Source organism: Peromyscus eremicus, chromosome 1 (genome assembly GCF_949786415.1).
Source record: "Peromyscus eremicus chromosome 1, PerEre_H2_v1, whole genome shotgun sequence".
NCBI lineage: Eukaryota > Metazoa > Chordata > Mammalia > Rodentia > Cricetidae > Peromyscus > Peromyscus eremicus.
The window spans coordinates 171134811-171160776 of NC_081416.1; the positions used below are offsets into that span (position 1 = coordinate 171134811).

The window sequence follows — 25966 nt, forward strand, 5'->3', positions numbered from 1 at the left end:
AGCTACAGAAATGTGGTGAATATTGAGTATATCCAGAATTTAAAACTCTCAATCCTGTAAGTCTGATGTGGATATTGGAGCCAGGAAACTCAATGTCACATACGGGTACCTTAGAGAACTCACACATCTGTTAGAAAACACCTCAGCAGCAGTCTTGCTGGGCATATAGGAGACACTGGCATATGAAAACAAATAATTGGCTGCAGCAGTGAATAGAAATGGTAAAGACAGAGCATTATTGTGGCTCACACATTATGTGTATAGTGACCATTGGTGTGTTGCTTAGCATTGCCAGCACACAAGGAATGCCCAAATACAGAGGAAATTGGTGTGGCATAACAGCATAGAGGTACTGAATCATTTGCTGGAAAATTCAACAGCTTTTTCCATGAAATATTTTAGTTAGTATAGCTTGATAAGCCATGCTTTGTTCACACCCATGGGAGGCCTGCCCCTTTCTAAACAGAAAAAGAGAAGTGGATGGGGGTGGGGCAAAGGGGAGGTGGGGCTAGGGAGGAAAAGGAAGGAGAGGAGGGATGGGAAACTGTGGAAGGGGTGTAAAATAAATGAAAAAAATTAATTAATAAAAAGAAAAAAGTAAATAAAGGAAAAGAAGTTTGGGGTCCTGTTTTTCTGGAGGGATACAGTTATAGGAGTGATAACCTTTTTGATTTTGCTGCTTTTTGTTTGTTTGTTTTCAAGGTTGTTTTTTTAAGACACTGGAACTGCATTGCAAAAGGCTTTCATGGAATTGGCACAAGTACAGCCCAGAGTAAATCGTATTTCCATGTTGAGAACATAAGTCCTGAAACATAGGGTTTGCAGTGGCGTGCTTAGACAAAACGTTTTTCAGCAGGGAGTTCCAGAGTCTGTCCAGTGTGGAGTATGTGGCAGTCTGATGTATAAAGGTGTGTGATGAACAGCATAGCAGGATATGAAGGAGTTGAAGCACAAAGTTATGTGGTGCCGAGGCAAAAATCAATAGATTAGGGCTCTAGGTCTAAGGGACCTAAGACAAGATTGGAAATTTCCCTGGAGACATTTTCGACTGTGTCATGTTCGCTCAGCAGTTGACTTGGGCGCCCTCTATGGAGAATGTGGTGTTAGGTCAACGAAAGGCAGCAGTGTTTCTGTTTGCTCTTGACTGAGTGCCTCTGAAGCACTCAGTCAAGAGCAAGCCTGTGGTTTCACACACACACACACACACACACACACACACACACACACACACACACACTAAACCTTTAAGCAAAACACTCTTGGAGAGCTATTTTTATCATAAAGTTCTTACGGTTGGTAATTTATAAAGAGTTCTTTATATTACAATAATATGGATGACACTGGAAGTTCTTTCAAGAATGTATTCCTCTCTTAAATGAAAGAACTTAAAAAAATGAGTTAGACAGACTACAAAAACAAAAACAAAAACAAAAACAAAAACTTGTGCCCTCCCTTTGGCTATCAGACTATTCAAACAACGGTTCCCAGAAATTAGAATTTCCCAAAGGATTTCATTCTGGGAGAATGAAAAAGATGGGGTCCCAGTACCACTGAGGAGGGACTTATCTCCTGGAGAGATTTTACACAGTTCTGACAACTTGTGAGACCACTTTACAAGAAAGAATGAAGCTATGACAATGGTGATGGATGGGACCACAACCTGACCCAGGATAGCTCAGGTATGGACAGTTGTGGCTGTCTATTTAAGCCTAAGCTCCACGTTAGGACTCTGAAGATGTGTGTGTGTGTGTGTGTGTGTGTGTGTGTGTCTGTGTGTCTGTGTGTGTGTCTGTGTCAGAGAGAGAGAGAGAGAGAGAGAGAGAGAGAGAGAGAGAGAGAGAGAGAGAGAACCTCTTTGTTCTTCCCAGAGCAATCGCACTGAACAAACCTGGTTTCCATCGCCTTTGTGTCTTCCGTTGGATTATTGAGAATGGGTGGTGAAGCCTGGCTTGTTAGGGCTGCCAGGGCTGTCAGTCCCTGATCCTAACAGCTCCAGTAACATTTAAGTGTGTCAATCTGGCTCTACTCGATTGGTTACTTCTGTCCTATGGCAGTTCATCCCCGTGTGGTTCTGTTACTCTGGAATCCAAGGGGACTAAAGAGGATGAGGTGACAAGGAGGGTAGCATGTCTTGCTGAGACGAGACAATGGGGGGAGGGATTCTGGGTTGATTGACAGTGTCTGTCTGTCACAGACAAACAGAACCTGTTCCTTCAGTGTGCCCATCAGTTTATCCTGTTTTCCCCTCCAGGGAGACAGTGTAAGATTCCAATGAGGTCCTTTTTGCAAAGTATGTGTCGTTTACTCCTAGCATCAGATGACAGAAGACATATCAACACATGACATTGGAGAGGTGATTTGATGAAGCCTGTGGTCTAGGTACAATAAAGATCTCATAGAACAAGGTGCCCATTCAAGAGTCAACCAGTCACTATCATGCCTCTCCATGGCGTGTGTGTGTGTGTGTGTGTGTGTGTGTGTGTGTGTGTGTGTGTGTGTAATCCTCTGAATGACATTACTCAGGTCAGCTAGTGTGACAGCATGGAACAGATCAGATCTGAGAATGGTGACAAGATACAAAAGTCTAACAAAGAGGAGGGCAACCCTAAGATGGCACAGGGACAATCTCAGGGGTGCCTTGATAAAGAGATTATGTGTACCTTGGGTTCCAAGGAAGTCAGTCCTAACAAGACTCTGTGTAGGACATCCCTGTGTCCTGCTGTGAGGAAGGGAGAGGTAGGTGAGACTGTGGCAGCAAGGAGTAGTTCAAATAGAGCAGTTCCTTAGTGATGGAGCAGGAAGGACCACACTTGTAACCTATCTGAAGAGAGGGTGGCACACCTTCCTTCAGCTCATGACTCTTTTTTTTTCTGCTCCTTTCCAGGTATCAGCGAACTAGGGTGCTCCAGTAGGATGTTTCACAGTGTGAGTCAGGAGAGCTAACCATGTTACACAATTAGTGATTTGAGTACACCAGAATTTGTTTTCGTTTCTTACAAACAATGTGATTGCCATTAGGCAGAAGTTAATGTGGGATAGATTAGAGAATAGTAGTGTAATCAGTCCAGAGTCTCACCATTTACTGCTGTGGGATGGTCTGTATGTCAAGTGTGTTGCTGATTGGTCAGTAAATAAATCACTGATTGGCCATTGGCTAGGCAGGAAGTATAGGCGGGACAAGGAGAAGAATTCTGGGAAGTGGAAGGCTGAGAGAAGCCTTCCGCCACCATGACAAGCCGCATGTGAAGATCCCGGTAAGCCACGAGCCATGTGGCAAGGTATAGATTTATAGAAATGGATTAATTTAAGCTGTAAGAACAGTTAGCAAGAAGCCTGCTATGGCCATACAGTTTGTAACCAATATAAGTCTCTGTGTTTACTTGGTTGGGTCTGAGTGGCTGTGGGACTGGCGGGTGACAAAGATTTGTCCTGACTGTGGGCCAGGCAGGAAAACTCAAGCTACAATTTACAGCAAAGATCATATCTCTGTGGTTTGGGTCACCCCATGCTGTAATAGCACCTCCTGGGGAGGAATGGGGAAGGATCAGTCTCTGCTAGGGCTCACCTCCCTTGCTCATTGTGTCTCCCACACAATGGATAAGTTTTCACAGCTCTGGTTCTACTCATTTCCAAGCACCCAGATGGTCTCCCTTGCCAAAAGCATGATGGAACTGAATGTAGGTCCAGGCAGATTACCGAGGCCATGATTATTCATGTAGCCCCTTTTCACTGTAGAACACACCATCACCATAACTAGCGTCTGAGCTCTGAGCCGTGGTTACTCATGTTTATATCCCAGTAAAGACATTGATTTCTTGAAAGGCAGAATCATTAAAAAAGTTTTTATTTCTTTATTTATATGTCAGGGTAAGTATATGGAGAGGAGTGTGTGGGAGTCAGCTCTCTCCTTGCATCATGTGGGTCCTGGGAATTGAACTCAGGTCATTCATCTTGGTAGCAAATTGCCTTTACCCACTGAACCATCTAGACAGCCCACAGTCATCATTTTACATCAACACGTGAGATCAAAGTTTTGCCTTCTAGTGAGTCAGAACACAGAAGCACTTTGCCATGTCTGCCTGTGTGTTTGACCTTGGACTTGGGGACACACCTAACATTTAGCAATCTCCTAGAATCAAGCTCCATCTGACTGAAGACATTTGTGTCCCTTGTTATGAGAGTGTGCTGCAATCATCATTACCACTTAGAATCAATTTGAAAGTGAGAAACAGAGCTTGCCTCTTGACATCAGGAGCTGACCTGGCCTCTCAGTAAGGCTTGCTACTCACATACCATCTGCATCAGGCGACTATGTGACTCTGATGGATACAGACAAGTGTCAGAACACTCCATAGCCATGTCTGTACATGGACAAAACTGTGAGCATTGTCCAAACCCCAATGAGCAAAAGTCCCTCCATCTGGGCTACTGTAGGTGACCGCTGGTCCCTACTAACTACTTAAGCCTTCTCTCATTCCACACAGTAGTTATTAAGGAACTGCGTCAGTCAGGTTGAGTTGTCAATAACAAAATACACAGTCTCACAAATGTAGGCAACAGACACATTCTAACAGTTCTGAGGTACGAGAGATTAAGGAGCCTGCTGTGGTGTGTGACTTTTCCCGGGGAGTTGTGACACAATATCTACTTACCTCATTAAGTAGACTAAGGAGCTGACAGATCACTGTAATAGTTCAACCACAGTCCAACTTGTCATCCAATGAGTTTATTTGGGTTCCTTACATAAGTGTGGGAGAGGAATTACTACGAGGGTCTGGGAGGACTCAAAGGCAGCTTCACTACTAAAAAGCTGAGCCCAGCATGGGTGACTACCCACAGGAGCTCCATCCTGGGAGCTTGCTGCAGGACATGCAGGCAGCTCATCTGGTCTAAGAGTCTCTTCCCTCAGCCATAGCTTACTGCTTTTATAATCTTGAGAGGGTCCTGGAGATCTTGATGATTTCCCTTTCCTGGACAGACATGTGATCTTTGTTCACTTCTGGAGTCTCTGGTACCTCCAAGAGGGAGTATTTGGAGGAAATGACACATGGCACCCACTTCTTGAGTTTCTGTGAGGGTCCCATCCCTGGCTTGCATACAGCTACCTTCTCTGTGCTCTTGTGGGCTCTGGATTGGATATATTTATCTTTAATTACACTGACCCATGTTAATTTTAGAAAGTAATAGGAGAATGTTCCAATACATATTTTAGTAAACTATGCTCGAATGAGCATTGTAATGAACCACACTTAACGCCACTTCACTCCAGTGCTTCGGGTGCCCATCCTTCAAACAGGAGCATTCAGGAGTCAGTGTTGATTGGACGAAACCAGACCTTAAAAGCTGACCAGGGAAGACGATTGAGAGTTGAGATCCTTAAAACTGTAGCTAGAGACACATGAGACCAGAAGACAGATATGAGAGTGTGAGGGACAGAAGGGTAACCTGAGAGCAGAGGGTGGGGGTGAGAACAGGGGCACCTACTAAAACACACTTTGTTTGAAAATGCCTAAATGATGTTGATTGCACCGTGCACTGACTTAAAAAAAAATAATGAGAAACATAACAACCTGTCACTCTTAGGCCCCAGGGGGTGTGTGGGATCTACCAATTCTATTTTGCTCAATGGTCATGTTGTCATATGACCTTGTTTGGTTTTCTTAATTTTTAATTTTCATTTTTACATGTATGGGTGTTTTGCCTTCATATATGTCAGTGTACTGTTATTTTCAGTACCAGCAGAGGCCAGAAGAGGGCATCCTGGGACTGGAGGTACAGGTAGCTGTCAGCCATCATGTATGTTCTGGGGATGGACTTCAGGTTCTCTGGAAAGGCAAGGGCTGCTCCTAACTACTGAGCCATCTTTCACATTACCTTCTTAATATTTGTATTTATACCCATGCACATGTGCTCTCAACCTTGGTCAGAGAAGTTTCTTTTGTAGTAGGTAATGGTTGATACTGAGATTCACAATGGTCAAAGTGCTGAGAACAAGTGACTGTGAGTCCCCAGCTACAGATGGGTCTTCTGTGTTAACCTCCCCCATCAAGGCACAAAGAACACACTGGAAGAGTGAGTAGAAAGAATGTAGGAGCCAGAGGTTATGGAGGAGAGCTATGAAAGGCTGTCTTCTGGACGTGACATGGCTGGTGCACACACCAACTCACAGCATCTGTGATTGCCTCCACAAGACCTGGGCAAGTTCAAATCAGTCAAAATTCCAGTGTGTGGGGGTGTGGGGTTTCCTGAGGTCCCAACCCAGGCCAAGGAGCTATGGGCAGCTGGTGTCTACTGGGGAGGGACAGTTCCTTTCCTCTGGGGACGTGGCCTCAGGTGTATTGCTCATGCCTCAGTAGATGGTTCCACACTCATTCACACCTGGTCAGCAATGACAGGACTCAGGGTATATTAATAACAGTAATAGAACTGGAGGACCTCATATTGGCAAGAACCAAAGAATTAATAATTCTTTTTTTTCAATGATGTACCAGTACTATTGACACAAGAGTGACCTCAGGTTGACAGGAATCAAAGGACTAATAACTGTTCTTATGACCCACTGATTATAACCAGGATCCTTTGTGTGGCCATAGGTTCAGAACCATCTATTGGAGCCCAGTGGCTCACCATTTGGCACATGAAAGACCATGACTGTCCCTTCCCTGGATTCTGCCACTAGCTAATTTAGTAGGGAGAGAGGAAGCCCAATGAGCTCACTAGTACCCATGGTTGGTTGTTGACAGGCTGAGCTGTACCCAGGCAACTGAAGTAAGACTGAGCTTGTTAACAACCTAGTATCTTCAGAATGCTTCCTGATCCTCAGAGGGGATGGTACAAATATCCTGTTTACATCCCAGTTCAGCCATCATCTCAGTTAGTGACTGCACAGACATTGAAGCCTACCTGAGCATCACTTCGTTGCCTAAGAGAAATTTGGTTTTCTTGAATATCTTCTCCGTGAAAATGTCTTTCTGCTGCAAAGGAGAAAACAAAAGTGAAGATTCAGAGAAGTGAATGAACAAAACTGATAAGAACAGGGGGCAGGGGTTTTCATAAAGGGAGGTGCACCTGCATAACCCCCTTTCCCATTTCCATCTACAACCCTATGTACAGACAGGAAGAAGATGCTTACCTGGCACAGTCCCCAGAGATGGGGGATGAACTGCAACGGGATTTCTCCCCTTGAAGTTTCAGTTTGATAAGAAATCTCTGCTGGGGGCCAAAGGACTCCGGACAACAGAGTTCAAAACAGGGCCAGTAGATGCAGCCAGGGCCACAAAGGCGGGTCTGATTAAAAGACAGGATGTTGTCATCCTCACAGCACTGCTCCAAGGGGTTGTAGATCCTGTCCCCACACCTGGGTACTGGCTGACACAGCCATAAGCCATGATCTGAGAGAGTCAGGGATGTGCGAGCTACTGCAGTTTCTGAGTTTGCGAGCAGGATTACAGGAATAAGAATGATGCCTGAGAAACGTGAGAGGGAACAAATTAGAATGTTGCCACAGCTGGTGTGGGTCAGAGACAAATAAGTGATCCCTTTCATCTTGTCCCTGATTATGACTCAGAGTGGAGTTTTCAACTGACTCTGAATGTGTTTTCTCAGTCTGGGCTGACACATGAGGAATGCAGGAGGCTAGCAAGAGGGGAATTTCTGAAGTTTGCAAGTGGAAAGAAAGATTACACTTGGAGATACCAGGTGGATGGTTATGAGGGAGACCCTGGAGAATGAACACAGAAACAGGGTTAATTTGAAGTTTAGAGGTGCATTAGTGCTGCAATAACATCCAGACCTGACTTTGGCTGGACTCTTTTTCAGGAAGATTCCACACACCATGATTCTGATCAGGCTGCAGAGTAGTAGATGACAGAAGGACAGCAGAAGTGTGTTGGGGATATCTTTCTGTATGCTGTGAATGTGTTGCTCTGATTGATTGATAAATAAAATGCTGATTGGCCATAGTATAGGCAGGATAAGCAGAGAGGAGAATTCTGGGAATAGGAAGGCTGAGTCAGGAGTTGCCAGTCAGAGAAGGAAGAAGCATGATGTGAAAGTACCAGTAAGCCACAAGCTACATGGCAACTTATAGATTGATAGAAATGGGTTAATTTAAGACATAAGAACTGGATAGCAAGGAGCCTGCCACGGCCAAACAGTTTATAAGTAATATAAGTCTCTGTGTTTACTTGGGTCCTGCTGTGGGCCCAAGCGGGACTGAGAAAACTTCAGCTACAAAAGTGGGTTCATGACTGGAGCTCCTGCCTCTGAAGACTGACAAAGGATGACAGCCTCAAGGTAGACTGAGCAGTGTATAGAAAGAACCCATGAAAGTTCCAGAAAGAGATTCTTGGTTGGGTATCAAGAGACAGCTGGTGTTTGGTGGTCCTTTGTGTGTAGGTGAGGGAGAGACTGTGGAGTATTTTCCTATTGGAGATTCTGTTAGCAGCTTTCTTGATAAGCTGTTCAGCAGAATCATGTTTAAAATGTTTTTTACCTTAGTATTGTTATTTTTATTATTACTGCTATTCTTGTGTGTGATCCACATACACACACACACACACACACACTCTGAGAGACAGGCAGACAGACAGACAGAGAGACAGAGAGACAGAGACAGAGACAGAGAGAAGAAGAAGAGGGGTGAGAATGACGATATTCAAGGAGGTCAGAAGACCTTGTGGAACCAGGTCTTTCCACCTCTACATGGGTTTTAGCAATTGAACTCAGGTCATAAGGCTTTCTGGTAATCACTTTTATGTGTTGAGTCATCTCAACAGCCCCATGCTAAGTAAAGAAAAGAAAACAAAACAAATAAAAACAACCTTTCTGTGTGCCCATTCACATGTGTCATTGTGTGTGTGAGCATGCCAGGGATGGCATTTGGGGTTAGAAGGACGATCTCTTGTGTCAGTTTTGGCTTCTTACCTTGTTTAAGACAGGGTCTCTTGTTCCCTGCTGTGCATGCCAGGCTGCTTGCTCTCTAGTTTCTAGGAGAGTCTCTTGGTCTAGGAGAGTTTCTTGGGAACACTGAGTTTATATGGTTTCTGGGTATTTTAATTCAGGCATTCATACACACAGGAAATATTTTATCCACTGACCTATCTCCAGTCCCAGTGTCACACTTAAAATTCCAGAGTGGAGTTTTGTTGAATCTGTACCTGAATTAGCGGCATGTTGGTAAGCTGACTGATGTTCAGGGTTTTCCAGTCCCACTCTTACAAGGAGCGCTGCAGGCTCTGCTATGCTCTGAGGTGGAAGGATCTATTCTCAGCAATGGCACGAAATGGCTTACATGATGTTAAAGAACATACAAATATCAACAGTCAAAGTATTTGATTTTCTGTTGGCAGAACAAACTGCCAGAGGCTTGGTACTTTTAACAACAAGACAGTGAATTGTGGTTCCTGGCTGTAAAGGCTGGAAAGTCACAGACTACACAGCAGCCTTTGGACAGGACTGTGTGCCTCCTCATCTCTGTGTGAAGGAAGGCCCAGTAGATATATTGGAAAGATAGAGTATGAGCAGTGTCCTCATTCTTTCCAACAAGGTGCAGATGGAAGCTTCCTCATTGTTGTCATGTACTGACATCACTTCATTCAGGACAGCTCTGCCCCCAAGCTCTAAAACAGTCTATAGGCGATGCTCTGACTCCAGTATTAACAAATTAAGATTTTATGACATAAACATTTGGGGACAAATGCAAAACCATTGCAGTAGTAAAAAATCATTGGTGTCGATTAACCCATATCAGATTTAGGTGACCTATAAGCATCTGTCCCTATGTGGGTAGAGAGAAAAATTAGGGGATTTGAGTACTTGCTTTGCAAGCACCTGAATTTGAATTCCCAGAACCTATGCAAAAACCCAGGCATGACTCTGCACATCTGTAACCCCAAGACTGTGAGCCGAGACAGGAAGATCTAAAGAGCTTGCTGGTCACCTAGAATATTCAAAACAGTGAGCCTCAGATTCAGTGAAAGACCTTGTCTCAAGGCAGTAAGATGGAAGGCAACATAAGACACCCAGCATCTTACTGTCACTCTGTGTTAACTCACATGGATATTCACATTCATCCAACTCATAAGCATGCAACACACACACACACACACACACACACACCAAACTCTAGCAATAACAATAATTAACAACTGTCAAAATAATCTAGGTGAAGTCAGATCCGGCCATGAGTGTTTCAGGTGATATGGCTGTAGAATGAGAGATCGGATAGAAGAGAGTGAGGGGAGTGAGGGAAAGACAGAGATATGACAGGGGCTACCACATGGTTGCCTAGAGGTGGAATTTAGGGGACAAATACAACCAACTCTGTGTCTGCTCCCTCTCCCTCAAGCCTGCACGATAGTAGGACACTCACTTGCACACACACCTCTTGTCTAGTACCATTAACCTCATGACCTTCTGATTCTGCAATGCCCAGGACTCCAGGACACAGTGCTGGAAGCACAGCTGAGATGTGCAGCTGGGGCCATAGAGATGAGTCCCACTCAGTGGTAGAGATGGCCTCCTCCTCACAGCACTGCTTCTAGGGTGTAGCTCTGCTTCCCCACCCCAGGCACTCTTGCCAATTAATAGGCCGATATCCCAAGGAGTCCTGGCCAGGTACACTCCAAGACCTCCCAACAGCCATAGTGCTCCACCTTCTCAGTCCTCACTGAACCTGTTCTTACAAGTGACTCCTTCCGAGACTGAGCACAGAAGTAAAAAATGAGGAACAGAAAGGGAGTGAGTCTGATGCTGGAGGAGCCACCAGGTGGCCGCGATCAGGGCCAAAAGATCACGCCTCTGGGATCCTTTTGCTGCCTCTTTAGATTAACCCTGAGAGTGTCTGAGGTTGACAGGAAACTTGTGAGGAGCATCTGGGAAGAAGGTGAGCTCTGAAAATTGCAGGCAAAGTCATTGAACTGTAACCAGAGATGCAAGCAAGGATGATGAGATAGAAATCAAGAACAAAGTAGGGAAGGGAGGATTACATAAATTCAGAATAGCTGGGCATGGTGGCTCATATCTTTAATCCCAATACTGGGTGTGGGGCTGAGGTAGGAAGATCTCTGACAAACTGGTCTAAATAGAAAGTTCCAGGACAGCCAGGGCTATATAGAGAGATTGTCTCAGATATTGACAGATACATAGGTAGATAGATACATAAATAGGTAGATAGATAGATAGGATAGAAAGATAGATTAGATAGAAATAAAGAAAGAAAAACAGATAGATAGAGAGATAAATAGACAGACAGATAGATAGAAATGAGGGATGCCAAACACTTACTCCTTGGGCTGCAGGATACTTACTGAAGCTGTGATGACCACGTTTCTTGCAGAGTGGCAGAGTGACCATCTTGGACTTAGAGTGTGGCTGATACACCCATGCTATTTATACTCTACAGATAATGGAACTCCTGGATGGGTGGAGTACAAAGTGCTACAGAACAGAAAAATATACGCAAGAGTTTAGCAATCTTCTCCTGTGGCCAGTCAAACATCCAGATAATTATACCCTGGAAAATCTCATTGTGTGACTGCTGAAAATCTTGTGGAATTCAGTCTAGAGGGGAGATCACATCTGGAGATAGTCTCCCTTTTTGTGTACAGATATCATCAAACACCATTGAACTTTCTACCTTTTTCATACATTTTGCCCTAGAAGCCTCAAGTTCTCACCCTACCCTTAGCTCAGCTTAATTCTGAATTCTGCTGTTTAAAATTAGGAAGTTCTGCTTAGCATTTGCAAGGAACCAAAATTCAAGCCCCAGCAATGAAACATGCTTTTAAAATTAAATTCTAAGAATAAAAAGCAAGTAAAAGAATCAGTGGTTTTTGAAACTCCTGTTGTAGATTTTTATTGAGCTTTATAATTGCCACCAAATAACTATGAAGACTTTTAATTAAAAATTTTATTTTGCAGTGATGGGGGGTATTGAATACTGGGCCTTGGTCCTCTACCACTGAGCTGCATTCAGGAAGTGTCAACAATATGGTCACCTAAAAAGTGATGCCACCAGTTGACATGCCAGTGTATATGGGAGAACTCTTACGAGGCTTCAACCTTAGAAGAAAAGTTAGAGACAACGGATCCTGAGAGGGAGGATCAGTCTTCTCTAGGGTCAAATCCTGATAGGTTAATCAATTCCAAGAGGGCATCCCTAAACACATATGAGCATCATTAAATGAACTAAGCAGGTTATATTTATAAACCTATACACACATATGTAAGAATTATGATTAGAGAACAAAGGCCATGAATTTTAGGAAAAAAGAGGGAATATCAAGGAGGAACTGCTTGGCATACATGGGAGAAGAAATTGATGTAAATACAGTAATCGTGTATGAAGTTTTCAAACACGAAAAAGAACAAAAATGGAATCAAAGGTTTTGGGAGTCAATGCACAAAACTAAAGGATTTCTGTAACTCTCTTAAACAAATGTGAAACCCTAATGTAAAAAGAGTGTTTCCCATCATCCTCCTGTGAAACAGTAGATCTCACTGTAAAAACACAGTGTATGTTTACAGAAAGAACTACCCCTTGGGATTCAAGAGGCCAAGGACAGATTAGATAAAATAAGGCCTCTAAAAATCCAAAATAAACATGTAAGGAAATAGGCCTCTTCAAATTCAACATAAAAATACATTAGAGAACATAGTTGTGGTCTCAGAAAGTGTATCTGAAACACAATGCCAGAAAGCAGTTACTAATAAAGGGCTGCAGTGGTAGCTCAGTGGTAGGGAACTTGTTTTGCAAGCTTAAGGCTGTAGGGTCAATCCCCAGTACTGAAAAAAAAATAATAGGAATTTTGTCAAAGTTAATCCTTTTTGGAGAAAATATTTGCACATATTTTTGACGTCCAAGCACATGGAAAGTGTATTTCACAGAGAGATCAGGAACCGTGGAGTATTTCATCAGTGAGATTATATTATCCTAGACCCAGATGCTAGAAAGCTGTAATATTAAGAAAAATAAAGATATAGGTCCTTGAAGGTCTGGTCTCCTTATCATCTATAATTTTATTAATTTGGATTGTATCGCTCTATCTGTTTTGGTTAATTTGGTTAAAGGCTTGCCAGTCTTTCTTGTCTTTTCAAAGAACCAGATCTACATTTCACTTTTTCTTTGTTGTTGTTGGTTTTTTTTCCACTTCTATTTCAGCTCTGACTCTTACTATTTCTTCCCATTTACTCTTTCTGGGTGCTGTTTGTTCTTGTTTTTCTAAGGCCTTTAGTGGCATCATTAAGTTATTAATATGTGATGTCTCCAGTTTTTTATGTAGGCACTTAATGCTATATAATATCCTTATGATTTATTGTATAGGGTTTCCTTTTAATTGCAACATTCTCTCCAAATTGAAACAGTTAGTCCTGGAAGGCAGAGGAGACTTCACTCATGCAGGGAAATAACGTGACAGAATGCAATCCGTGGTTCCAAGTTGGCTTCATCTCCTATGAGACTCTTAATGTCTTCTGGCCCTAGGAAGATAGGTGTGAACTACCATGGCTGATGTAAGTGCATTGTTACTGTCTTCTGAGGTCTAGGTCTAGCAGAGACAATAGGCATGTCATTGGAAACTGACAAACCAGAGTTGGTTGTTTGGGAAGAGAACACATAGATGGCTATAATTGAACATTTTGTACGAGCTTCTGTGATTAGGGACTGTGGTGGGTTTTAGGGGGTGGCACATAGGTAACTAATGGATAGAAAATGAGTTATCATTGGGGGAATGGCACATTGGGATGCTCAAAGAGGCCTTGGCCTTTGTCCAAAGTAACTCGAGTAGGAAATGGATTGATGGGTTACATTGTTGCTAAGAGTTGGGGACAGGTGAGAACTGCTGCCTGTGGGCTAACACTTCAGGGACTGAACTTCCTATTGCTTCTAGAAAGTGAGCATGCGCTGTGCCCAGTTGCACAGTAAAACAAAGCCACTGCTATGCAGCAAAGTGTTAAAGAAAAATATCCAAAATCATATTTTTTCTTGCAAGCAGAGAGGTGAGCAATGTCACTTAAAAACTGGTTCACTTGACTCTGTAGGGAAATGTGTTAAAACATGCCTGCCTGGAGCACTGTGACTGAGTAAGTAGCTCTCAACATGCACAGGGCCCCAGATGGTCTTCACTGCTTGTTTAGCTTATGAATATCCTTGCTGGTAATTAAATTTCTCCGTCTTCTTGTACTGGGCCCGACTGAATCACCACAAGAGATCATACTAAGGGTACAGAGCAGGACCAGGATCTTCCTCCTTAGGGGTGCTCACTGCACCCCACCCCCATTTAGCTAATGTGGATATTGCATCTGTATTTGTTATTCTCCAGATTCAGAGTCACTATGATTCTAATGGAGGCGTCAGTTTGGCTGCCCATGCAGCAACTGGATCTGAGGCTGTGAGAATGAATCTATTGTGTTGAAACTTCAGTGGGGCAGCTCTTCTGGAAGTGCTGGCATTCCATTTCAGTTTTACCAACATTTTTCTCTGACTCACCTGTAATATTGATACCATTATATTGTGAATAACTCAGAGATGATCCATGGAACATGCTAATTTTAATTTTACATTAACTGATAAGAATTTGTGCTATGCACACTTCCATGTTATAATCTATGATGTTTTAATTGTAAAAGTCTAAGCAATAACTAACACTGATAGTACAATAGAAGCAATGTCATGATATAGTTTGGAGTACTCTGTTCTGCCAACATTTGGAGAAGAGGTCAGGTCAGAGATGGGCATGAGCTAGGGTTGGTGTCTCCCCAGAAGAGGCATGAGCCTTTCTTACTCCATCACTGGAGGATTGCTCTGATTCCTCACTAGCCTCCTGCCTCATCAACCTCTTGCCTCACTTCTTCACAGAGAAGGGCACACATACAAACCTGATTGCTTCTGTCCTCTGTGAGGACTGCCTTCCTTGAAACCCCGGCATATCATCCCCACCTCTTGTCTATCTAAAAAGACACCTGGAAAAATTCTCTTGCACTAGTCCTTGGTATCAGAGCCTTCAAGCTCCACTTCTGTTCTCAGATAGATCATTTATCTTGACCCCAGAGTCTTGCCTGAAACTCACATGTTGGAGATATCAGCAGCTGGATGAATGACAGTAGCCCCAGATGCACCTCAGTCTCTCCATGCCGCCAGCTCAGGTGCAGTCATGTTTACAGTTTAGAGGCTTTCAGGGTAGACAAGGATGTAATGGACACATGGAATTGTGATGCCATCACATTCCTCCAGGGAAGCCTCAGCCTCTGTGTCTGCAGAAGCCAGAGGCAGCCAGGTATTCAGCTTCACATACTCACAGCGTCCACGGTGCCAGTGGTAGAGCAGTAGTGTTAGAGGTGAGGGAAGAGCCTGCTACTCTATATCACCTCCATGAGTGACCCAGCAACACAGTTCCATGAGTCTAGTCAGTAATGATGGCAATGCACTGATGGGCATCTAGATCTGGGTATGAAAGGGACCCATATCCTGCCTTGGCTTCTGGTTTTTATGGGAGAATATGTAAAATATGACTTTAAACCCAAAGTATTCTTTTCACTTTTATGTGCCTTTAAGCACTTTTAGTTGATAGAATGAGGGTATTTATTAAAGAGAAATTAACAGGAAATGTGAAGTTTACCTTTCATCCAACCAAGGAAGAACCTAGAGTCATAAGGTATATTAAAAGTTAACAGGTGTGTATAGGGGTGTGTGTGTGTGTGTGTGTGTGTGTGTGTGTGTGTGATTTATTTAAAATTTGGGGATAATTTTGCATTCAAGTACTGTATTAGTGTCATTTCCACACCTCTTTCTCCTCTTCCAACTCCTACTACCCCCTTACCCTTCAATTCATAACCTCTTATTTACATACATATCTTTTTATATGTATATGTACATATATTCACACACATGTGACTGTTGGGTCCACTTAGTGTTGTTGTGTGTTTAGGGCTGACTCTTCAGATTGGATAACCAACTGAAGAAGACTGATTATCCATCTCACAGCAGCCATTAATGACTTGTAGCTCTTCACCTAGGTTCAGGGGCCTTGTGAGATTTCCCCTATTTACATTACATGTCAACTGGTGTTGTCACTGTTGAAGGTCTTATTTATGTGACCGTATTTTTAAGATTTCATAGGCACAGCTTCCCTGTCATGTATAGAAGGGACAACAGACCTCCTGGTCCTCTTTTTCTTTCACACTCTGACCATCACCTGGGACAAGTTTTCTAGACACTCTGGGTTTTCTCATTCTTTCCCTGAAGAACCCCTGACCCCTACACCTGTTTGTCATTCAGCTGTTTGTCCTTTGTGATCTCCATGCCTTACTAAAAACACATGCCTTTTTTCTTCTCCATCTTCCTCCTCCAGTAAGATGCCATGATTTACATTTGCTTGCCCTGGGGTTTTTCCTTTTAAATTCTGATAAAATTGTTGTCAAACTTAAAAAAAAAAACATATAGTTGGGTGTAGTGGTGCATAACTTTAATCCCGCATTTGGGATACAGAGGCAAGAGGCCAGTCTGATTTACACAGAGAGTTCCAGGATAGCCAGGGATATAGAGAAACCCTGCACAAAAAAACCAAACCAAACCAAACCAAAAACAAACCAAAAAACAAAACAAAACAAAACAAAAAATGTGTTCATTAACAGGTTCTCATAATATAACCCAGGCTGATCTTGAAATGTCATACATACTCTTACATATGCCTCCAGAGATTTAGCTTTGGAAACATATTTCAGCATAAAGGATTTCTTTTTTTTTAATTTTCTTTTTATTAGGAGATTTTCTACTCATTTTACATATCAACCACAGATTCCCCTGTCCTCCCTCCTCCTACCTCCCAGCCTTCCCTCTACCCAAACCCACCCCCATTCCCACCTCCTCCAAAGCAAGGTCTCCTCTGGGGAGTCAGCAGAGCCTGGTAGATTCAGTTGAGGCAGATCCAGTCCCCTCCTCCATGCACCAAGGCTGAGCAAAGTGTCTCAGCATGGGCACTAGGTTCCAAAAAGTAGGCTCATGCACTAAGGACAGGTCCCAGTCTCACTGCCTGGGGGTCCCCTCAACAGTTCAAGCTGAACAACTGTCTCACTTATCCAGAGGGCCTGGTCCAGTTCCATGGGGGTTCTTCAGCTATTGGATCACAGTTAATGTGTTTCCACTAGTTGTCTCTGTACTTTTCCCAATCATGGTCTCAATATCTCTTGCTCATATGATCCCTCCTCTTTCTTGTCTATTGGACTCCTGGAGCTCCACCTGGGCCTTGGCTATGGATCTCTGCATCTGCTTCCATCAGTCACTGGATGAGGGTTCTATCATGACATCTGATCACCAGAGTAGATCAGTTCGGGCTTTCTCTTGACCATTGCCAGCAGTCTATAGTGGAGGTATCTTTGTGGATTTCTGGGAACCTCTCTAGCACTCTGCTTCTTCCTATTCCCATGGTGTCTTCATTTATCATGGTATCTCTTTCCTTGTTCTCCCATTTGGTTCCTGATCCAGCTAGGACCTCCCGCTCCCCTAAGCTCTCTTTCCCCTGACCCTTGCCCTCCATTACCCCCTCACTTCCAATTTGCTCATGTATATCTCATCCATTTCTCCGTCCCTGGGTGATCCCTGTGTCTTTCCTAGGGTCTTCTTTACCTGGGGCTGTGAGTTGCAGTCTGGTTATCCTTTGCTTTACATCTAGTATCCACTTATGAGTGAGTACATACCATGTTTGTCTTTCTGAGTCTGGGTTACCTCACTCAGGGTGATATTTTCTAGTTCCATCCATTTGCCTGCAAATTTCATGATGTCATTGTTTTTCTCTGCTGAGTAGTACTCCATTGTGTATATGTACCACGTTTTATTTATCTATTCTTCAGTTGAAGGGCCTCTAGGTTGTTTCCAGGTTCTGAAAATAATGCTGCTATGAACATAGTTGAGCACGTGTCCTTGTGGTATGATTGAGCATTCCTTGGGTATATGCCCAAGAGTGGTATACCTGGGTTTTGAGGGAGATTGATTCCCAATTTTCTGAGAAAGTACCACACGGATTTCCAAAGTGGCTGTACCAGTTTGCATTCCCACCAACAGTGTAGGAGTGTTCCCCTCGCTCCACATCCCCTCCAACATAAGCTGTCTTCAGTGTTTTTGATCTTAGCCATTCTGACAGGTGTAAGATGGTATCTCAGAGTCATTTTGATTTTCATTTCACTGATGGCTAAGGATGTTGAACAATTCCTTACATGTGTTTTGGCCATTTGAGCTTCTTCTGTTGAGAATTCTCTGTTTAACTCTATATCTCATTTTTTAATTGGACCATTAGGTATTTTGATGTCTAGTTTCTTGAGTTCTTTATATATTCTGGATATCAGCCCTTTGTCAGAAGTGGGGTTGGTAAAGATCTTTTCCCATTCTGTAGGCTGTCATTTTGTCTTATTGACTGTGCCTAAAGGATTTCTTTAAATATAGTTTAATTTGTTTTCTTCTTTTGAAAAGATCTTTTCATGTATCTTCCTGCTACCATAGGTCTGCAAGGGCCACACCACACATCATGATGAATCTTTGTTATTAATATGGTCTCTACCAATGACATTTTGACTATTTTATAGAGATATGGTTTATAAGTAATCCTGTTTGTCACTTTAAAATATTTAGTTCAACAGCACTTAGCTGACTATATTTTCATATATCTTTCTCCTTTATTCATCTGAGGACTACTATGGAGTCTGCTCTATGTACATTTTCCTCCATGCTGTGGATTACACTGACTCAATCACCCAGAGGCTCTGAGTTCTTTGGAGACATCTGGACCAGTAGGGACCTGCAGAACTCTCTGCAAGGAAACATTGTCCATCTGCTGTGTCTGATATGGCAGCTGTGGCCACTACAGCTGCTGAATGCTTGAAATGTGGATTGAGAATTTGAGGCATTGAATTTGCATCATTGCATTTAATGTTGACTGAATTAAATGTCCATATGCACCAAGTGGCCATCATGTTGACAGTAGAGGTCTGGGATATGACATTGAGTATGTTTAAGAGAGACACTCAGGATGCCTAGATACTTTCCTGGGTCCCCAGAATCTTTTGACCCCAGGAAGTTCTAAGATGTGATTTGACACCAGAAAGCTCTGGAAAAGATCCAATTCAGCAACTCCCTCTTGCTTGCAGTTTCTCTGGATTCCTAGTTGTTTCTTCCAAATTGTGGTTAGACATGTCACAGCCTCTACAATCAATGAAGATTGCTAGTGTAGCCTTCACAACTTCAGAGGGTCACTATGAGCCTTTTTCAAATGAGGTCATCACCCACCCTAGCATCACTCTGATTGGTAGGGCCAAGTTCATCCTTCTACTTTATATTGTCCCAGTTCTTTTCAACTCTTCCCCCAGCATACTATCACAGTTTATTATTGTATTCATCATGTCAATCGCTGCAAGATAACATTTAAAAGAAATCATGGTGTTTATAACTGCTTCATCTCTCTTCTTCCTCCTCCTCTTCCTCTACTTCTTTTATGCAGGAGCCTCAGAAAATAGAGAAGATACCCTGGGTACAGATTTCTAAGCAAACTACCTGGGTTCCAACTTGTGTCTTTTTGAGGTAGAACAAACTGCAACATGTCTTTAAGCCTTATTCTCCTTGAACGTAAGACACATAGCAACTTCTGAAAGCTGACACTGCCTTCTTTTATGTGTCTGCTTGGCCATGACCAGCTAAATGAGGATCACTAGGGTTGGGGATGGGTTCTGCCAAGTGGTCTGAGCCCCATGCAAAGTGAAGCAAGGGAGGTTGCCTAGGACTTGGGAATAGTACGTTCCTTTGGGAAAAAAACTCGCATGGCCATGGTAGAGTGTTAATAGTTCTAGCGATATTGTAGAATATGTGGAATGTTAGAGTCCAAGGGTTTCCCATGGGCCCATCCTGCTGATGTGATATTTTTGTTTCCAATGGGCTTTAGCATTCTCAGTTCTCACACACTGAAAAAAATGAATGTGTGGGAAGCCTGGCAGTGGTGGAGCTAATATATTTCACGGGATTGTTTTTTTTTCTCATCATCATAAAGATAATACTTGACATTGTAAGTGCATGAAAGCATACACAAATCAATTGTGAGAAAGATACTCTGTGAGAAATACAGACAAATCACATGAAAGTTGAAGATTATGATGCCCCACCCTTCACTGAGGAGTTTTTTTCAGTTAGTGGCTATTCCAGGAGGATGAGTCGATTTTCTCCAGGGGTGTAGTTACTGGTAGTGGCCAGGGAGATGACAGTAAATAACTTCACATCAAAACTCATGCAAGCTAAACTGATGGAAGTCAGTGGGTCATAAAATAGGACATGAAAGTAGGTGGGGGAAGCTGTTGGGAAGAAAAATGAGGTTTATGTGGAGTGGGAAAAGTATGCTTGAGTACTGGAGGGGATAAATATGATCAAAATATATTACAAGAATAAAATAGTACATATTGCAAAGTGTTTAGAAAGATAAAGTTATTGATAGCAGAGACATGAATGACCTCCAAGGAAAAGTCAGGCTGGGAGAAATGGGGACCTGCTGTCTCAGTGTGTCAGACTATGTTTTATGAAGCAAATCACAACCGTATTTGATCTGCACATTTTTTCCTACATCCCAGGAACAGATTTCTGTCCTTCTCCAACATTTTACCCAAACTCAAATTGGGGCTTTTCTAGTTGTCATGGACTTTTTCAGAGTGTGAGAACTGGGAACACTGAAGCCCATTGGAAACAGAAACATTACATCATCAGGATGGGCCCATGGGAAACCCTTGGACTCTAGCTTGAGAGTTTTCTCTCCGGGTCCCGCCAATCCCTGGCAGTCCCTAAGATATTCTAGTGTCTTCCTGCTACCTAGACACAGGACAAAAATCTTATGCTGATGGGGAATGATTTTGCTACTTCCCTATATTTCTCCCATGGGTTGTGCTGTCCCCAGGATGATGTCTCCTGAGATGCTCCCATTCAGGACACCACCATTTCCTTTATTTGTCCAAGGCACAAGGCATTGCCACATCTCAATGTTTTGGATGAGTAATACTTTGGAGGAGCTTTGAGTCATTGCATCACAGGTGGCAGACATCAGTGCAGTGAAACTTGAAGGTAGTTTCAGCATCTGTGGTCCTGCATCACTCCAAACTTCAAGTCTTCCTAGTGGAGGCAGCAACAATGGGGGCAGAGAAACCATTTACATCATGCCTTGTCCAAATTCTTTTCAGATGTTCTTAGTGTTTGTGTGTGAGTGTGTGTGCCTGTGTGTGCATGCTTTCATGTGTGTGCAAGTGTTCTCTTGTTTTAAGTTGTGTCTTACTGTGTCCCCTAGTCTGGTCTTGAATGTGTAGTCTTTCTGTCTTAGCTCCTGAGCACTCCACATTAGTCCAAGTCCTTTCTCAAATTCTTGGCTGTGGCTGCAATCCTGCTGAGCCATACCTGGCCTGGCTCCAGAGCATAGCACCTAGCCCTAATCCATCCTTTGTTTAACTGATACCTTTCGTTTCTCTAGCTGCCCTATGTGATTCTTGTCTGAGAGTCTCCTAAGGATACAAAACCTATACAAAACTTAGTTCAGGAAACCTGGAAAACCGTGGTACCTGAGAAAGCAAGGAATTTGCACTTGGCATTGTATCTCTGGGAGCTCCTTTCAGGTTGTTTTGAGCATATGGAAATTAACTGGCCAAACTGTAATAGAGAGAAATACAAATGCCCTAGGTGAAGGGAAAGGCTTCAGTCCTTCGAGGCTAGACCCCCCTGCAGCCATGAAAGGCTAGATTCATTCTTAAGATGCCTCTGAGTCTTCTTTCCACGGATCCGTGTGAATCCACATGCCCATGTCCCAACAAACAGTGACACTTGGCCCTGAAAATGATAAAAAAAAAAAGTTGTTGATTGTTGCATTCTAGGGTTGATTCCAGGGTTGCATAGTTTCACTTCACCAGATATTGGAGCCTCTCTGTCCAAGTGACCATATGTAAAACCTTGTCTGGAGTCTAGCTGATAGAAAGACTTGGGAAAACTCATGCATGTAAGAAGGGTCTTAATGTAAATCTTGGTGAAAGGTTGAATGGGAGCAATTTGTTACTGGAATCTGAATCAAACACACTATTCTTAAATCTGTGAGCAAGAAGCTTGCCTATAACACTTATGATAATGTTGAAAATGACACATGGGCCTGGGATCAGAGAGCACCTGTGGGTCACAGAGTCTTATTTTGGTCTTCCACAGCTCTGAGGTGAGGGAAGATTGGAGAGGCAGTTGTGGACAAGATGAGGGCTTGGACATTGATACGCCAAAAGGTAGGTGACCTATAGCTGCCCCACAGGGAAGTTCATAAAGAGTTATAACTGTTAGGATTCTGCTGCTCCTTCAGCTGCATGGCTACACATGCACAGTTCAGCAGCTAAGTAAGGGGTCTTACATCTTATATCATCAGTGCACGCTGCATGATTATGTGCCCGCGGCATGGTCATGCAATCTGCGCATGCATGGCATAGCTCCGTAAGCCCACCTGTGCCTTAAAAAGCTGGACACAGGTGACTCCTCCCTCTCTTCTGTTCTGTCACCCCCCCCATTCTCTCTCTTTCTGCATGTGTGTCTCCCCCAGGCCTGGTTCTTCTGTCCCCCCTCTCCCCTTCTCCTAATAAAGCTCTGATGCTGGGTTCTGCTCTGTCTCAGGACCTTTCTGCCTGGTAACTGTGCTGCTACATTTTTAAAACAACATTGGTGCTGTGATGGGACAGGCTCTCCAGGTGCTCTGTATCTAGGGCTCTGTGTCTGGGACCCTGTACCGAGGTTTATTGGACTTATGACTGCCCACTCCACTTTGTTCATTTGCCCAGCCACCAGGACTCTCCTCACAACACACCAGCCACCAAGATTGGTGAGTTTTCCCCTTTCCAATCCCTAGCCATTTCCCAAGACTGTGGCTTGAGATATATTTCTCATGCCAGACCCCCAGGGATTCCTCAGCTGTGTACCATGACACATTTTCTCTTATAAAGTATTGAATGCTGTCTGGACTCCCAGGGAGTCCTCCAGTATGTACACTCCCCTCCCCCCCCAGCCTTTGCCACTCTTGTGATGACGGTTGGGGTAACTTGTGCTGATAAATTATGCTGGTCCACAGACTACCAATCCTCAGGGATGCCTGAGATGGGAGCCTGGGATCCTGTTTGTTATTTTAGTTTTTTTTATTTTTATTTTTCCTCTCAGCTGCAGTCACAGAACATGGAGGCTTCCTCCTCTTGGTTCCACTACTCCTTTGAGAAATGCCTTAAATATCCCCAGACACCAGTAAATTTGGCCGTATAATGGCTGCTTGAACCCCGATATTTCACAGGAACGGTCTAACTTTTGCCAGCATACAGGCAAATGAAAAGAGTTACCTTATCCCCATGCTTTTACCTAAGCACTGAACCCTCCCTTCTGAGTCTTTCTCTCTTGTCCACTTGCATTCCTGAACCTAAGGAATCTCTGATTCCAAAGAATTTTATCTTATCTGTTCTCCAGGACTGGGCAGGCTGCTAAGCCCAGACAGGTCTGGAAGCAGGCTAGGATGCATGCAAATAAGTTTATGATCAGGACCCACATAAGGATTGTAATAATCCAGATGGCTCTTTAGCCAGAGATCAGTTTACAGCCTGCTTCCTGGCAGGTCTTCCTAAAACTGTCCTCAAACCAGCAAACTATCAAAAAAAAAAAAGTAATTAAAGATACGTAATAAAATCCATCTTTTATATCCCAGAGCTTCCTGACATCAGGGCTAAAACTTAAGCATCTGGAGAGCAAGGCTCCTTTCCCCACAGGTGGAAGTCTCAGCTGTGGCATTTAAGGTGTACCATGGGAGAGATGAGAAAGCCCATGAACAGAATTGCCAAATGCTGGCACATGCCATTTGAGCAGCTGCATAAGGGCTTCCAGGTCCCTGTTTTAGAAGGCCATGTGGGCTAGTGCATGCCCTGCCAGGCCATCAATTGAGCCTTGTTCAAAGTGCCACCTAGAGAGATAACTGGTCAGCTGACTGCCCTCATGCACCCAGTGGCATGGGGACATCAAACTAAGACCTCCAGCAGACCTCCAAGGCTTGGCCATGGGCTCACAGGGAACCCAGGATGCAGCATGGGGCAATCCATTTCCTTCCCATTGGATACCGAGCCACTTACTCAGTCCTGAGGGAGTTTTGGGGTCCTACCTCTCCTCATTTCCCTGTTGTTGGGGTAGGGGGACAGCCTTACCCACCTCACCAGATTTAATTGTACCTTCAGGATTATTTAATGGGAAAAGATTTTCCAGCTAAGGTAGGAGATTTCATTTCATTTGCTCCCTCCATGTGCCTCACTCCATACTGGTCAGCAGTGATTCTCATGCACAATGATACAGACAGGGCCCTGTTCTCTCAAGTTCCAGAGGACACCTTGTCCCCAATTCCAGAAGAATGAGGTCTCATCCCACAAGCTTTTCTCTCTCTGGTTCTCTCTTCTAATTAACTATTCAGCTAATTGTTACAGGATCACCATAGAGCTGGGGTCCAAGGACCATCAGATACACCTAGGTGGTAAGGAACAGTAACAGTTAAAATGTATTTACATACCCAGACCCAAAAGTGTCTGGGCTCTGCAAAAACAGAATTTAATATAACAATGTATTACTGTTAAATGCTCTCAGCAATTTATCACCTCTGTCTTCTGAATGCTAAACTAATAAAGGAAACAGGTGCCTTAAAATAATCTGTCTCTGATAAAGCTTATCTCAGGTAAAAATTAAAAACATGTTCCAATCTCTCTCTTTCTCTCTCTCACTAACACTAACCAATATAAGCAGAGTACAGTGTCATGTCATGGTCACCAGCCCAAGACTTTAACTTTCTCCTAGCTGCTTCTTAATATGTTCAAAAATTTTCCAAGCTCCAGAGAATCCACCTGGACAGGTCATTGAGCTCTGGAATCAGCTTGAATCCACCTGTACAACACCTTGTCAGATGATTTCCAAAGCAGCAGACAACCCTAGGATGGCTGGATGCCTCAGAAGCCCCTTCCCTACCCCCCCCAAGAGTCAACTGATGCCCACAAAGTCAGCTGGAAGCAGTTTTTCTGGGAGAAACGATGCCCCTATTCCTGTTCATCTGCTCTTTATAATAAGCAAAAAGTCTGGAATGTTAGGATTCTGCTGCTCCTCCAGCTGCATGGCCACACATGCGCAGTTCAGCAGCTAAGTAAGGGATCTTACGTCTTATGTCATCAGTGCGTGCTGTGTGATTACATGCCCACAGCATGGTCACACAATCTGCGCGTGCGTGGATTAGCTCTGTAAGCCCACCTGTGCCTTAAAAAGCTAGACACAGATGACTCCTCCCTTTCTTCTGTTCTGTTCCCCCACATTATCTCTCTCTCTCTGCATGTGGGTCTCCCCCCGGCCTGGTTCTTCTGTCCCCCCTCCCCCTTCTCCTAATAAAGCTCTGGTTTTGTTGTGTATCAGGACCTTTCTGCCCGGTAACAGCGCTGCTATTTTTAAAACAGCAATAACCCCACCACCAGTGGCCAAGAGCAGATGTCATCAAATGGGAGTTACTCTGGCATTTAATTGCTTTGATCCAGAAGGCATATCAAATTCATTCCTTTAAACCACTTCTCTCTAATTAACAGCAGTAGAGCCTGAGAACTCTAAGTTTCCATAGGAGAACCTGTCCAGTAAGGTGCCTAATATTTAGGAGTATTTGAAAATACAAAGGAATTTCTTTGTCCTCTGTTGATACTCATCTCAATGCTGTGGTTGCTTCCAACATTACTGATGATGTACTTGGAAAATAGCTTTCAGCTATAACAGCCATCTCAGGGGGTGATCTAGGGAAAGCTGGAGGGTGGGAGAGCCTGCCTTGCCCACATAATAAAAAACTAACTGTGCAAGGGAAAATGACCAGTGTGGAGATAATTCGATGGAAGAAGACATTTGTTGAATACAGACTCAGCAACAGTACAAACCAAAAGAATG

General features: G+C 43.5%; 1 pseudogene; it reads left to right on the plus strand.

Moving 5' to 3' along the window:
• The first annotated feature begins 13503 nt into the window (after positions 1-13503).
• The window catches only part of LOC131896879 (MHC class I-like protein MILL1), a 104186-nt pseudogene continuing 91723 nt past the window's right edge, over positions 13504-25966 (plus strand).